Source organism: Hypanus sabinus, chromosome 1, assembly GCF_030144855.1.
Source record: "Hypanus sabinus isolate sHypSab1 chromosome 1, sHypSab1.hap1, whole genome shotgun sequence".
Lineage (NCBI taxonomy): Eukaryota > Metazoa > Chordata > Chondrichthyes > Myliobatiformes > Dasyatidae > Hypanus > Hypanus sabinus.
The window spans coordinates 35,294,392-35,308,585 of NC_082706.1; positions in this window are offsets into that span (position 1 = coordinate 35,294,392).

Genomic DNA, 14,194 nt, shown 5'->3' on the forward strand with positions numbered 1-14,194 from the left:
CTATATATTTTCTATTTTACCATGGCTGAAAAAGACAAGGAAGCTGCACACTAGATTTATTTTCAGACTGTGGTGGTGGTGACAGGAAAGAAAAAAAAAGTGGCATTGTGGACTTTGGCATGGGGAAGTCAGGGTAACACAGAACAGTCCTTACTGAGTGGTCCGCAGTGGAAAGGGTGAGCAGCTTCAAGTTCCAGATCATTAACATCTTGGAGGATCTATCCTGGGCCCAACATTTTGATACAATCACTAAGGCACTCTCTGGCTGTACTTCATTAGGAGTTTGAAAAGATTTGGTATGTCACCAACGACTTGTACATTTCTATAGCTCTCTGGTGGAGGACATTCTAACTGGACATAACACAGCCTGATATGGAGGGTCCAACACACAATAACAAAAGAGGCGCAGCAGGTTGTATATTCAGCTAGCTTTATTACAGATACAACTCTCCCAATGATTGAGGAATCTTCAAGAGACATCCATCACTAAAGATCCTCACTCTTCGGGCTATACCCTCTTGTCATTACTACCATTGGAGAGGAAGGGCTGGAGCCTGAAGACCCAAGCTCAACAGTTCGGGAACAACTTATCCCCTCCATCAGATTCCTGAACGGCCCATGAACAGCACCTCATTATTCTTTTATTTGCACTAATGAGAATCAATTTTATTATCATCAGCCTATGGCATGAAAATTGTTGTTTTGCAGCAGCAGTACAGCGCAACACATAAAAAATGAGTAGAAATTACAACAAAAATATATACAAATAAATAAATAATGCAAAAAGTCTGCAAAGTAGTGAGGTCCAGTTCATGGGTTTATGAACTGTTCAGAAATCTGATGGTGGAGAGGAAGAAGCTGTTCCTAAAATATATGTCTTCGGGCTCCTGTACCTCCTCCCTGATGGTGGTAATAAGAAAAGGGGATTTAATTTGTGATTTATAGTAATTTTTTAATGTTTTTACACTATACTGTTGCCACAAAACAACAAATTTGACATTGTATAAGACTGAGAATAAACTGATTCTGATTTATGCATCTGATACTGAAGTATTCTTGTCCCACTAACTGCTGTCTGAATTCTATATTCTATATTCCCTAGAATATAGCAGGCTGAGGGGTGGCCATATGAAATCATGAGGGACATAGATAAGGTGAGTGGTCACATTCTTTTTCTCAGAGTGGGACACTCTAAAACTAGAGAGCACAGGTTTAAGATGAGAGCATAAGAATTTAAAGGGGAGCTGAGGGACAAGATTTTCACAGAGGGCACCAGAGGAACTGATAGAGATAAGTACAATGACAAAATTTATAAGACATTCAGATAGGAAGGGAAAGGTTTAGTAAGGAAGTCACATAAGCCCTATAAGTCAGGGCTGATGCATCCTAATGAAGGGCCTTAGCCCGAAACATCAACTGTTTACTCTTTTCCATAGATGTTGAGGCATTTTGTGTGTGATGCTAAGCCCTACAAAATTTGTACAGGCCACATACAGAATATTATATGCACTTCCAGCAAGGATGTGAAGGCTTTGGAGAAGACGCTGAGGAGGTTCACCAGGATGTTGCCTGGATTAGAGAGCATAAGGTGTAAGGAGAGGTTAAACAACCCAGATTGTTTTCTCCTGAGCTTCAGAAGCTGAGGGGTAACTTTGTAAAGTAAACTAGCATGCAAAATAGTATTGCATGTCAAGGTAAAGAGCATAGATAGGGTAGATAGAATCTTTTCTGAGTAGACAGGTAAAATAGTACTCCCCTTCTGAACACCTCTAGATTCATTAGTAATGGAAAATGGAGCCTTTCTATGCTCAAACATTAGTTCCTAGTTATGTTAAATAGAAGCCGTAACCTTTGCTATTTTGGAAATGACAATGAGCATAAAGAAGATCCCAGTCAGGTAGATTAGAAATCAGTAACACAAGAGATTCTGCAGATGCTGGAACTCGAGAGCAACACACACAAAGTGCTGGAGGAACTCAGCAGGTCAGGTAGCATTTCTGGAGAGGAATAAGCAGTCAATGTTTTGGGCCAAGACCCTTCATCAGGACTGATTAGGTTAGGTGTAGGGCTGGCTTAAAAGGTGAGATGAAAACTCAAGTTCCTAATTGGCAAAGAGTGATGAATATCCTAACCAAGTCTGGTACTAGGTTAGGTTTATTTTCAGAGAAAACCACATAATATAACCAAAAGCTACTAGCAATTGAAAATAGCAACAAGTGCATGTCTGCATCTACAATCAACCTCTAGGGATATCCAAAATCCCAGCTTCACACAATACTTATTCTATCAATCTATCATGAATGATATAAAATTTTTAATTTCATAGGTATTTGTAAAAGGAAAACACAGCACACAAGATCTAAAACAACTTGATTAAACAAAATGTAATTGTAGATTGAATGGGTGATGTGGTGGATTTAGGTATAGATTCACAAGGTAATTCTAGGATTGAGCCACTTGTCACTTGAAGAGAGGCTGATAGCTCTGGACCCATATTCATTGGAATTCAGAAGAATGAGGGATGACCTAATTGAGACCTATTGTATGTTGAATGGATGTGGAGAAGATCTTTCCTATGGTGGGAAAGTTTAGGAACCGAGGACACAGCCTCAAAATAGAGGGGCGTCCTTTTAGATTGGAGATGAGGAGGAATTTCTTTAGCCAGAGAGTGATGAATCTGCAGAAATCGTTGCCACAGATGGTTGTGGAGGCCAGATTTTTACGTATATTTAAGGCAGAGGTTGATAGGTTCTTGATTGGTCAGGGAATGAGGAAGAAAGCAGGAAATTGGTGCTGAGAGGAAAATTGGATCAGCCAAGATGAAACAGTGGAACAAACTCAATGGGACAAATGCCTAATTCTGCTCTTATATCTTATGGTTCTATGTTGAAGCATAGCATTTAAAGAAGATTAATATCCTAAAGTTTATCAAGAAAGTTTGTGTAAGTTTACGGCAAGATATATGTAGATCAACTGGACTGTTGGCAAAAGGGATTTAATCTTGACTAGTGCAAAGAGATTCATTGTGGGAAGTCAAATAAGTTTGGAACGTGTACCACAGATTCTTGAGTGCTAAGCAATGTCCACTGAAAATTGCATCACGAGTACATTGGTGAAGAAGTCGTACAAACTGTTTGCTGTGACATGATCAAAGATAAAAGTCGGGACACGATGTTGCAAATTTACAAAACGCTGGTTAGATTTCATTTGAAATACTGTGTGCAGTTCCAGCTGCCACTATATGAGGGATCCAGTTGAACTGAAGAGACTACAGAGGAGATCCACCAGGATGTTGCATGGACTGGCATGAATTTCGCTCAACATCAGCAAAACCAAAGAGCTGATTATTGATTATAAGAGAACAAAATTGAGGGTCCATGATCGAGTTTTCAATAGGGGATCAGAGGTGGTGAGTGTCAATAACTTTGAATTCAGTAGCATTATCCCACCAAAGGATCTGTTCTGGGACCAGAACATAAATGCTATTTCAAAGATGGCACTGCAGCGTCTCTACTTTCTTAGAAGTTTGTGCAGATTTGGCATGTCATCTTAAACATTGATGAATTTCTATAGATACACTGTGGAGAGTACCCTGACTGGTTGCATCAAGGCCTGGAATGGAAACATCCATGGCCAAGAATGGGAAAGCTTACAAAAAGTGGTGAATACAGCCCAGTCCATCACAGGAAAAGCCCTCCCCCACCCTTGAATGCATCTGCAAGGAGCTCTGCCACAAGAAAGCAACATCCATCTCTTCTCACAGCTGCCATTAGGAAAGAGGTACAGGAGCCTCAGGTCCCACACCACCAGGTTCAGGAACAGTTAGGGCACTTCAACCATCAGGCATCTAAACCAACTTCACTCAACTCAGCACTGAACTGATCACTGAACACAATCTCTGGACTCACTGTCAAGGCCTCTACAACTCGTGTCCTCATTTATTATTTATTTGTTTGTTTGTTTTATTTTGTTTTTGCGCTATTTGTCATCTTTTGCAAATTGGTTCCTTGTCAGTCTTTGTGTATAATTAATCATTGATTCTGGTGTATTTCTTTATTCTACTGTGAATGCCTACACCAAAATGAATCTCAGGGTAGTATATGGTGACACATCAAAGTTCAAAGTAGACGTTATTATCAGAGTACATACATGTTACATTGACATGTATGTACTCTGATAATAAATTTTACTTTGAACTTTGATGTGTCACCATATACTACACTGAGATTCATTTTCCTGTGGGCATACTCAGCAAATCTATAGAACTGTAACTAAACAGGATTAATGAAAGAGCAAGAACACAGAAGACAACAAACTGTACAAATGCAAATATAGATAAATAGCAATAAATAACACGATAAAGAGTCTTAAAGTGATATCATTGCTTGTGGAAGCATCTCAATAGATGAATGTAGCTATCCCCTTTTGTTCAAGAGTCTGATGGTTGAGGGGTAGTAAGTGTTCTTGAACCTGGTGGTGCGAGTCCTGAGGCTCTTGTACCTTCTACCTGATGGAAGCAGCAAGAAAAGAGCATGACCTGGGTGGTGAGGATCTTTGATGATGGATGCTGCTTTTCTACAGCAACATTTCATGTGGATGTGCTAATGGCTGAATCCATTAACTTTCGTAGGATTTTCCACAAAGACATTGTTGTTAATGTACCAGGCCATAATACACATACTTTGATAACAAATTTACTTTGAACTTCGAACTTTGAATTTAGTTATGAGGGAGATTGGATAGGCTAGGCTTGTTTTTCTTGAATTGAAGGAGGCTGAGAGATGGCCTAAAAAAAGTGTATAAAATTCCAAGAGACATTGGGTAGATCATCATAATTTGTTTCCTTGTAAAATATCAAAAACTGAAGGTTTAAATTGGTAAATTAGATTATTATCATCACATGTACCAAGGTACAGTGAAAACTTGTCATTCTGATGAATTCGTTACAATGTTACATGGTAAAACAGAGTGCAGAATAAAGTGTCACAGTTACAGATAAAGTGCAGTGCAGACGATCATTAAGGTGCAAGATCATAATGAGTGTTCTGGCCTCTTGAGGGGCAGTACACTTTGCATGGACATCACTTTGTATATGTAAGCTGTTTTTATATATTTTCCTGTTTGGGTTAGTTTTGATTTGATTTGAAGCACATTGGAAACATGCACAAGTCCATTCACTCTTTACTTGCCCTTGAAACAGCAATATCTTTTCACAAGTGAGAGATCTTGTTAAAAACCCCGACAAAAGCATCCGTTTCAGGTGAGAAGTTGATAAGCTCACTGCATAGCACAGGTGCACAGTAAGGTAGTAGAGTGAACAGCTAGCTCATCTTCAGAAGCATCAGCCACGGATTGGAGACATGTCTGAACGATGTAGATGATAATATCAGCTTCTGACCTGAAGAACGATGATCGCCAAGACCTGGAAGTCAAGGCAGAATGTGAGTCATCTATAACACCTTCAGCGAGCAAAACCACAATTAGCATAGCTGCAGCACGAGTCCACTCCAGAGTTGAAGCTGCAAGAAATTGTGATGCAAATGGAGAAAGCACATGTAGCATATAGACATAGAGAGAATACACGTAGAGATTATATTAAATGTGCTCAAGGATGAGCCGGAAGCTGAGGCAAATGTGTATGAAGCAGCATTTGACTTAGACAGTGGTGAACCTATAATCGGAATTAATCACATTTTGTTGACGTAACAGCTAATTCACCTTGCTAAAGAATATGCCCAAATGCGTTTTGGCTGTAAAAAAAATGTCCTCAACATGCAGTCAACATGCCTTTCACATAGGGTTACAACAGCAAAGACCCTCAACACCCCCTTGCACAGTTTGACCACAGCAAAGACATCAGTCAAGCGTTGCTACTGATGCCAACCCCACCTGCACAGACAAGGGCAGACTGAACTTCAATCCATCCCAGGACGCATATTTGGCAAATTAGTCTCCACAGTATTCTCATTCAGGAGCTAAAGGTGCATTAGGTTTTACTTGGTATTTGGCTCGTTGAGCAATAGTCACAGCAGGACTAAAAGTGTCCAACACCAGTCTACCAGTTATCTGTCCCAATGCCATGGAAGGACTATGTCTCAAACCTAGTGAAGAGCTAGACCTTCTCTGTAAGTGGCTTGCTGGAGAGTCACTGCAATGTGCCAGGAGTGTTAGAGGAGTTCACATTAATAATCCAGCTACGGGTTTACAAATGCTGTGGCAGAAGCTAGATAAATGCTATGACTCTCCAGGGACAATTGAATCTCTCTTCGGTGATTTTCCAAAGCTCTCACACAAAGAATCATGGAAGCTACTGAAGGTTGCAGATCCCAAACATGAAAGAATCTGCAAATGCTGAAAATCCAAGCAACACACACAAAGTGCTGGAGGAATACAGCAGGCCAGGCAACATCTAGGAAAAAAATATAGTTGACATTTCAGCCCAAGACCCTTTGGCAGGACTGATTTAAATGTCTTCAGAGTAGACATCCCTGGAAGAGACTTCACAGTGTAGAAATCCAATAACAAACAAGATAAAATGTGCAGATGCTAGAAACCCAAGCAACACACACAAAGTGCTGGGGGAACTTGGCAGGCCAGGCAAACTTTTTTCCATAGCTGTTTATCCTCCAGCATTTTATGTGTGAAGGTTTCAGATCTTTTGTCGGAACTGCAAGCTGTAAAAATGAGGGTTTACCTACTAGGACTGAGTTTCTTGGACACTGCAAGAGGAATAAACCCTATCATGAAGAAACCACTGAACAACATACAAGGACAGTGGATAACTGAAGGGTTCAGGTATAAAATGAAGCATCACTTCCCCTACCTGCCATTTTCATTCTTTGTGGACATAGCTTGCCACCACGTAGATATGTGAAATGACCATAGTTTTACGCTCTCAACATCCAGTAACACCTCATTCAAAGAGGGGTTTCCAGCAAAGGCATAAAAAACCTAAACCCCCATTGTGGTCAAAAAACTGAAGTAGAAATCTCAATCATGAACCTCAATAGACAATGTCATGTTCATAAGAAACCTCAGCCCTTAAGGAAATGCAGAGGATTCAGAGAAAAACCAGTCACAGACCAAACAAGAAGTGGGCACAGATCTTTTCAATGATTTCAAGTTCCCTGGCCCCAAGCATTTTATTTTCCCCATGGACATCCAGTCCCTATACACATCTAACCACCACCAGGAAGGCCTCAAAGCTCTCTGTTTCTTTCTGGACACGAGACCCAACCAGTTTCCCCTCCACCATCACTGTCTAGCGCAACTTGTCCTCACTCTCAATAATATTTCCTTTGACTCCGTCCACTTCCATCAAACAAAAGGTCTAGCCCTGGGTACTCACATTTGTCCCAGCTATGCCTGCCTGTTTGTCGGCTATGTGGAACAGCCTATGGTACAAGCCTGAACTGGTGTCACTCCCCAACTTTTCCTACACTACATCAATGATTGCATTGGTGCTGCTTCCTGCACCCTTGCAGAGCTCGTCAACTTCATCAACTTTGCCTCCAACTTCCATCCTGCCCTCAAGTTACCTGGTCCATCTCTGACACCTTTCTCCTCCTTCTCGATCTCTCTATCTCTATTTCTGGAGACAGCTTATCCACTGTTGTCTATTATAAGCCCCACTGACTCTCACAGCTAGCTGGACTGTACCTCTTCCTACCCTGTTACTTGTGAAAATACCACCCCCTTCTCTCAATTCCTCCGTCTCCATGGCTTCTGTTCTCAAGATGAGGCTTTTCATTCCAGGATGAAGGAGATGCCCTCCTTCTTCAAAGAAAGGGGCTTATTGTGAACGAATGATTGGCATCTCGAGTCAGATTCTTGATGCAATGTTTCTTAAGCTTGGATTTTTGAAGCTCACACATGACTTCTAGATAACCTTCATGGCTGAGGTCATAGCTATTGTAAACTCCAAACCACTTAACTTCATACTCTGCAGATCCAGATGAGCCTTGTATTTTGACTCCTGTTATGCTTCTAAAACAGGAAGTTGGCTGTCCTCCTGTTCCACCAGGTCACTTTAGCAATGCAATCTACGCCAGCAGCAAGGAGCCAAGTCCAGAGTATGGCCAAGACTTTTTAACCAAGATGGTGAAGAGAGCACGTTAGCAATCTCTGGGGTCTCAGGAAGTGGAGAACTGAGAGGCCAAATTTATAAGCAGGTGATGTCATCTTACTGAATGGCAACCAAGCCAAGAGATATGATTGGCCTTTAGAGTTGGTCACACAAACTTTTTCCTAGTGAAGACGGGAAAGTTAGAAAACTCAAAGTGAGAACAGTTAAAGATGGTGCAGTAAGTCTGTTCTCCACACTGGTCTCTGAGCCTATCTTTCTTTTACCAAAGACTTAAATTAAATAATCATTTGATTTTTTAATTTCAGTAGTTAAGTTTGACATCCTATGGAGCCAGGCGAGGAGCGTTCTGGCTTCTTGAGGCAGAGTTCGTTTTGTATGGACATCACTTCCTATACGTAAGCTGTTTTGATATCATTTCCTGCATGCGTTAGTCCTGATTCAATTTGAAGCACATAGTGGAGAGTTACATGCACCCATGGGAGAAACGTACAAACTTTCTTAGAGAGGATGCAGGAATTGAACTTCTAACCCCTCCAGGTACTCCAGTTTCCTCCCACAGGCCAAAGACGTATCGGTTAGTAGGTTAACTGGTCATTGTAAATGTTACTGCAGTAGGCTAGGCAAGTACTGTAGGAGACAGTGAGAAAGAAAAATAAGAATGCAGTGGGAACATGGGACCAGGAACATGGCTTGCCTTTGCCTGGTTTGAGAACTTGGTCTTCAAACACTGGTTCCCTCAATCAATGGCACATTGAAGGCAAAGGTGAATTTCATCACTGCTGTTGCCAAAATATGAGAAGTCCATGTTTTCCGGGTCGTGTTTTGAACCCTTATAGTCCGAGGAGGGGCGGATGTGGAATATTTGTGCAATTCTCCCATAGGCGACTGTGAGCGAGGTGACGTTGGCTTGCAGTTTAGTGTCCAAACATACATAAGCATAAGCTTCACTTGCATAAAGATGAACACTGTAGTTCCTGAGTGTAGTTGCCATAAGATAAGTTTTGAAGATTAAGTCCACTTTGAGATGAAGTTCAACATCAGGGTGACAAAAGGTGGAAAAAATTGTCAGTGTATGACAGACCAGTTTTCACTTGAGATTGACTCCACTGCACAGCCATTATGTTAGGATCATGGCTTGCATGCCATAACGAAATGTAAGATGGCGACAAATTTTTATAGACAGATAAACCTGTGGAGATTAGTGTTATTCACAGCATTTCTCTTGCTCTCAAGTCGGAGGGTAGCTAGACTGGAAGGAGGTAGTTGAAGTGGACACTATTGATAACTTTCTGTAGCAAGAGGACCTTTCTGTAGTTACTATAGTCATTTTTCCCTCTTTCTCCAAGATGGTTCATGATTATAGCATCTCTGAGGTTGCATTAAGTCCTCCTCTTCTCACATGTGGACAGCGTGACTGGATTTTTAACTGAAGCTCTTCACCACTGACTTTTAAAATCCTGGCAGGGATACAGTCTGTTCCCAGAGTCTGGTTGGTTGCAATTGAGATAAAGACATTCACAGTCAACCAGGCAGCAAAACAACGTCAAATGGCCAACAGTGAATGTTGCAATCCTTTCAGCTTTTGAGACATGGGCTACCCAGACGAGGTACCTGAAAGGACGAGAAGTGCAACAAATTACACAGTCTGCTGAATGGGTAAGTGATCAAACACGCAAGTGTCTTCTCCCATAGCAACATCCAAAAATGGGGTTCTAATTACACTGAGTTGGCTCTGTTGGCCAGTTCTTACCATTTCCATGCCAAACTAAAATCTACCTAAACACAAACCCTGATCTGAGATCTGTCGCAGGAAGAGATTTCCTTGCAAAAAGCCTATGAGGAAGAAAGCGACATTTCACCGACTATTGGGAATACTTGGCCCATGATTACTCAAAGTGAAGGAGGACCATTCAGGATGGTGTTTAAAACCTCAGATCCAGGCCTGAGGAGCACATAGAAGCCCAGTGTTACGAGAAAGAGGTGTGCACCACCTTACGGCTACAAACCTGTAATTCTCTAAGACATCTCTTTCCCCATGTGTAGAAGAGTCTTCAGCTGCGACATTGGTCTGATGAGTTGTCTCAGAACCAACAAAGTTGGTCACACTCAATCCGAGTGACTGCCTCAGATTATTGAGTACAGTCTAAACACCGATTGTGGCAAATCATTTAATTGTCGATCTGGAGGGTGAAGCTTAGCCATGATGGCACTAAACAGCGACTCCTTTGCTTGTATCTTTGGAAACAGCTCTATTTCCATCTTTAATATCTCTATTTTTCCCTTTCAGGGTTCTTTTGAAGACCCTGACCTGGAATTACACGCTGACTTTGGTTCTTTGCAGGAATGGGACCCGCTCTCGGGGTTTCATGACTGGCCGTTATTTGAAATGCCAAGGATGCAGCCTAAGAACTCAGCTCACCTTCGGAGGGCCGGGATTTCGCACCTCTGGAGACAGGGGAGATCGAGGTCGGTGTCCTGGCAGGAGATCAGTGAGTCTTGGGAGTCAGAAGATCTGTGGCTGTGTGCCCAGAGACCTGAGATCACTAGGCACAGAGCTCGGAAAAAGTGATGCAATGGTCTTTTAACATTGTAAACCAGTGAGTTGTTCGTTATGTCTCCCCTTTCACTGTGAAACGGAGACAACTCTTTCTTATTCAGGAGAGAGAGAGAGCCTGTGGTACGTTGAATACCAGGTGAACAAGTAGTCTTCGGGGTACTGCAAGTCTGTGTCTTTATTGATGCTTTGCTGCATGCTCGAGTGCTCGGTGGTGGGGGGCAATGCTTTTTTTTGCTGGTGGGGGAGGGGGATCGTGCTTGTTGCCACTTACATGCGGGAGGGTGGAGCTGGGGGGACTTTGGGGTTCTAACATTTAACTGGCATTCATTCTTTGGGGCACCCCTCTGTTTTTGTGGATGGTTGTGAAGAAAAAGCATTTCAGGATGTATATTGTAAACATTTCTCTGACATTAAATGTACTTTTGAAACCTTCGATAAATCCTGATATTCTGATTACGAAGAGACACAGGCAGCCAACACAAACCAAAGCATTGCACCTACAATGACAATCAGACAGAGGATGTTGAGGTAACTTGGTTTATTCCTGAATTTTTCAGTGGGGTTACAGTGACATCATTGTTTGTATAAATTCACCTTAAAGTGCTTTCCATTTTCCCCATTAGTAATTCAAACAGCTACTGAGTGGAGATTATTGCTGCTTGGCCAGTGATGCAGAGTGTTTATTCTGTGAGCTTGTTATACCATATGGAATAGAAAGACCTCAGCCTTGATGTAGCGCTGAGGAATAGTAGTGGGACAGAGATATAGATAGAACAATAAGCTCCTTCACAAAATTCATCCCTCAGTAACTAAAAATCTGGTCCAACCCACATTCTAGCTTGCTCAGGAACACGGAGGGTGGGGAAGAAGTACAAGCTGGCAAGTGATAGGAGAAACCAGGTGAGGGAGAAGGTAGGTGGGTGGGGGGAGGGATGAAGCGAGAAGCTAGGAGGTGTCAAATGGACGAGGTAAAATGATGAAGAAGAAGCAATCTCGCAGGAGAGTGGACTACGGGAGCAAAGGAAGGAGTTGGGAACCAGAGGGAGGTGATGGGCAGGTGAGAAGTGAAGAATTCAGAGGAGAACCAGAATGGGGAGTGGGAAAAGAGAGGAGGAGGAAGTGGAATAAATCACTGGAAGTTAGAGAAATTAATGTTCATGCTGCCAGGTTGGAAGCCACCCAGACAGAAACTGAGCTGTTGCTCCTTCAACCTGAGTGTACCAATGGAGAGGCATGTTGGAATGGGAATGGGAAGTAGATTAAAATAGGTGGCCATTGGGAAAGCCGCCTTTTGTGGTGGGCAGAGCAAAGGTGCTCAGTGAAGAGGTCTCCCAATTTATGTTGGGTCTCACTGATGTAGAGACTGGCTTTGGAGGCGGTGCAGAGGAGGTTCACCAGGTTGATCCCAGAGATGAGGGGGTTAGACTATGAGGAGAGATTGAGTCACCTGGGACTGTACTCACTGGAATTCAGAAGCATGAGAGGAGATCTTATGGAAATATATAAAATTATGAAAGGGAGAGTTAAGAGAGGCAGGAAAGTTACTTCCACTGGTAGGTGAAACTAGAACTAGGGGTCATAGCCACAAGATTCAAGGCAGTAAATTTAGGTCAGAGATTAGGAGAAACTGATTTTCCTAAAGAGTGGGGAATCTGTGGAATTCTCTGTCTAAAGAAGCAGTGGAGGCTACCTCAGTAAATAAATTTAAGCCAAGATTGGATAGATTTTTGCATAGTAGGGGAATTAAGGGTTATGGAGAACAGGCAGGTAGGTGGAGATGAGTCCATGGTCAGATCAGCCATGTTCTTATTGACTGATGGAGCAGGTTCGACGGGCCGGATGGCCTACTGCTGCTCATATTTCGTATGTTCTTATTTTCCTATATCCTCATGATGTGGAGACTGTACATGAATGGCATAAGCATCACTTTCTCTAACTTCAGTGATTTCTCTCCCTCCCCTTCTCTCTTTTTCCATTCCCCATTCTGGTTCCCCTCTTGCCCCTCTTCTCCTCACCCGATCATCACCTCTCTCTGGTGCCCTTCGTTCTTCCATTTCTCCCATAGTCCTCACTTTTGTCCTATCAGATTCCTTCTTCTACATCCCTTTACCTTCTCCACCTATCCCCTCCCAGCTTCCCACTTCACTCCTCCCCCTTCCCCACTGCCCACCTTCCCTTTTGCCTGGTTTCACCTATCACTCGCCAGCTTGACCTCCTTCCCCTCCCCCACCTTTATTTTGGCTTCTTCCCCCTTCTTTTCTAGTCCTGATGAACGGTCTCAACTTGAAACATCAACTGTTCATTCCTCCCCCCATACTTGCTGCCTCACCTGCTGAATTCCTCCAGCATTTCTGTTTGTAGCTTAGTATTCTGTTGTGATTAGTTGAATATCTGAGGAAAAATCACATCAAGACACTGAATTTGGCGCTGAATTGCTGTCATTATTATGTTAGTGCAAAAAACAATTACAATGAATGATTTAAATAAGGCAACTGAATGGCTAATGGAAATCCAAAAAAAATTGCAGATGCTGAAAATATGAAACAACACAGACAGTCTTGTAAATGCTTAGCTGACATCTCTGAGACTGTGCTATGTTGTCTTAGGGTGCAGATGTCAGAAGGAGAAGCCAGCGCTCAGCTTGGAGAAGGCGAAGCTGGCAGACGAGCCGGAGAGGATTCAGAGGGGCTGACCCGGGTGCAGACCATGTCGCTGCCTGCCACTTGAAGGCATCGGAGTTGGTGCGTGCAAGCGGTGTGCAGTGCCTGTGAGTGGCTGTCTTGGACATGTAAAGGGGGTTTCTTTTTTTTCTTTGTTACTGTTGGGAAAGGGTTTCCTTTTATTAACTAGCAGGAATGCTAATTTACTGATAACGAGAATGGTATTCCTTTGTAAACCAAATGGGGATTAATGTTCTTTCTTCTGAGTCTGTAAGCTTTTGTTGACGGGCTTTAGGGCAGATCGGCACGAGGGGGTCGAGAGAGAGGACGCAATGCTCTAAACTGGGCGAGGATCGGACCCCAAAGGGGGTCCGAGGCTGGGAGATTCTCCGAGGAGGGGGGGATGAAGCTAGATGTGCTTGGTTGACCACTCAGAGGGTCCTGAGCTGTTTGGAGAGTTGAGGAGTTCGGAGGGTCCTGAGCTGCGAGTCGAGGAGTTCGGAGGGGATCGAATGGTGGCCAGAAGACTTCAGTAATTGAGCTCCAACGGTTGTGCACGAAGTGGTTTGGACTTTGATAAGTTTGGCGCCTTTTCTTTAATTTTCTCTTCATATATACTGTATCGTTATTAATCACTTAGTTATAGTAACCTTTATAAATTGTACTCATTTAATCGCAAATGGTGTACTGTCTGTTTTTGGGCGAGGTGGGGACATCACACAGCATCCACACCAGCTGATTACCCAGTTTGGCGGGGCCGAAGGCTGCTCCCATAGACGAGAACGAGTGTGAGCGAGCCTGAGGCGACCCAGGGGGTTACAGACGTTTCTCTTGCGATCGCAAGACCCTGTTGCACATTGATAATGTGAAATCCCGTAGGCCTTTTTCCGT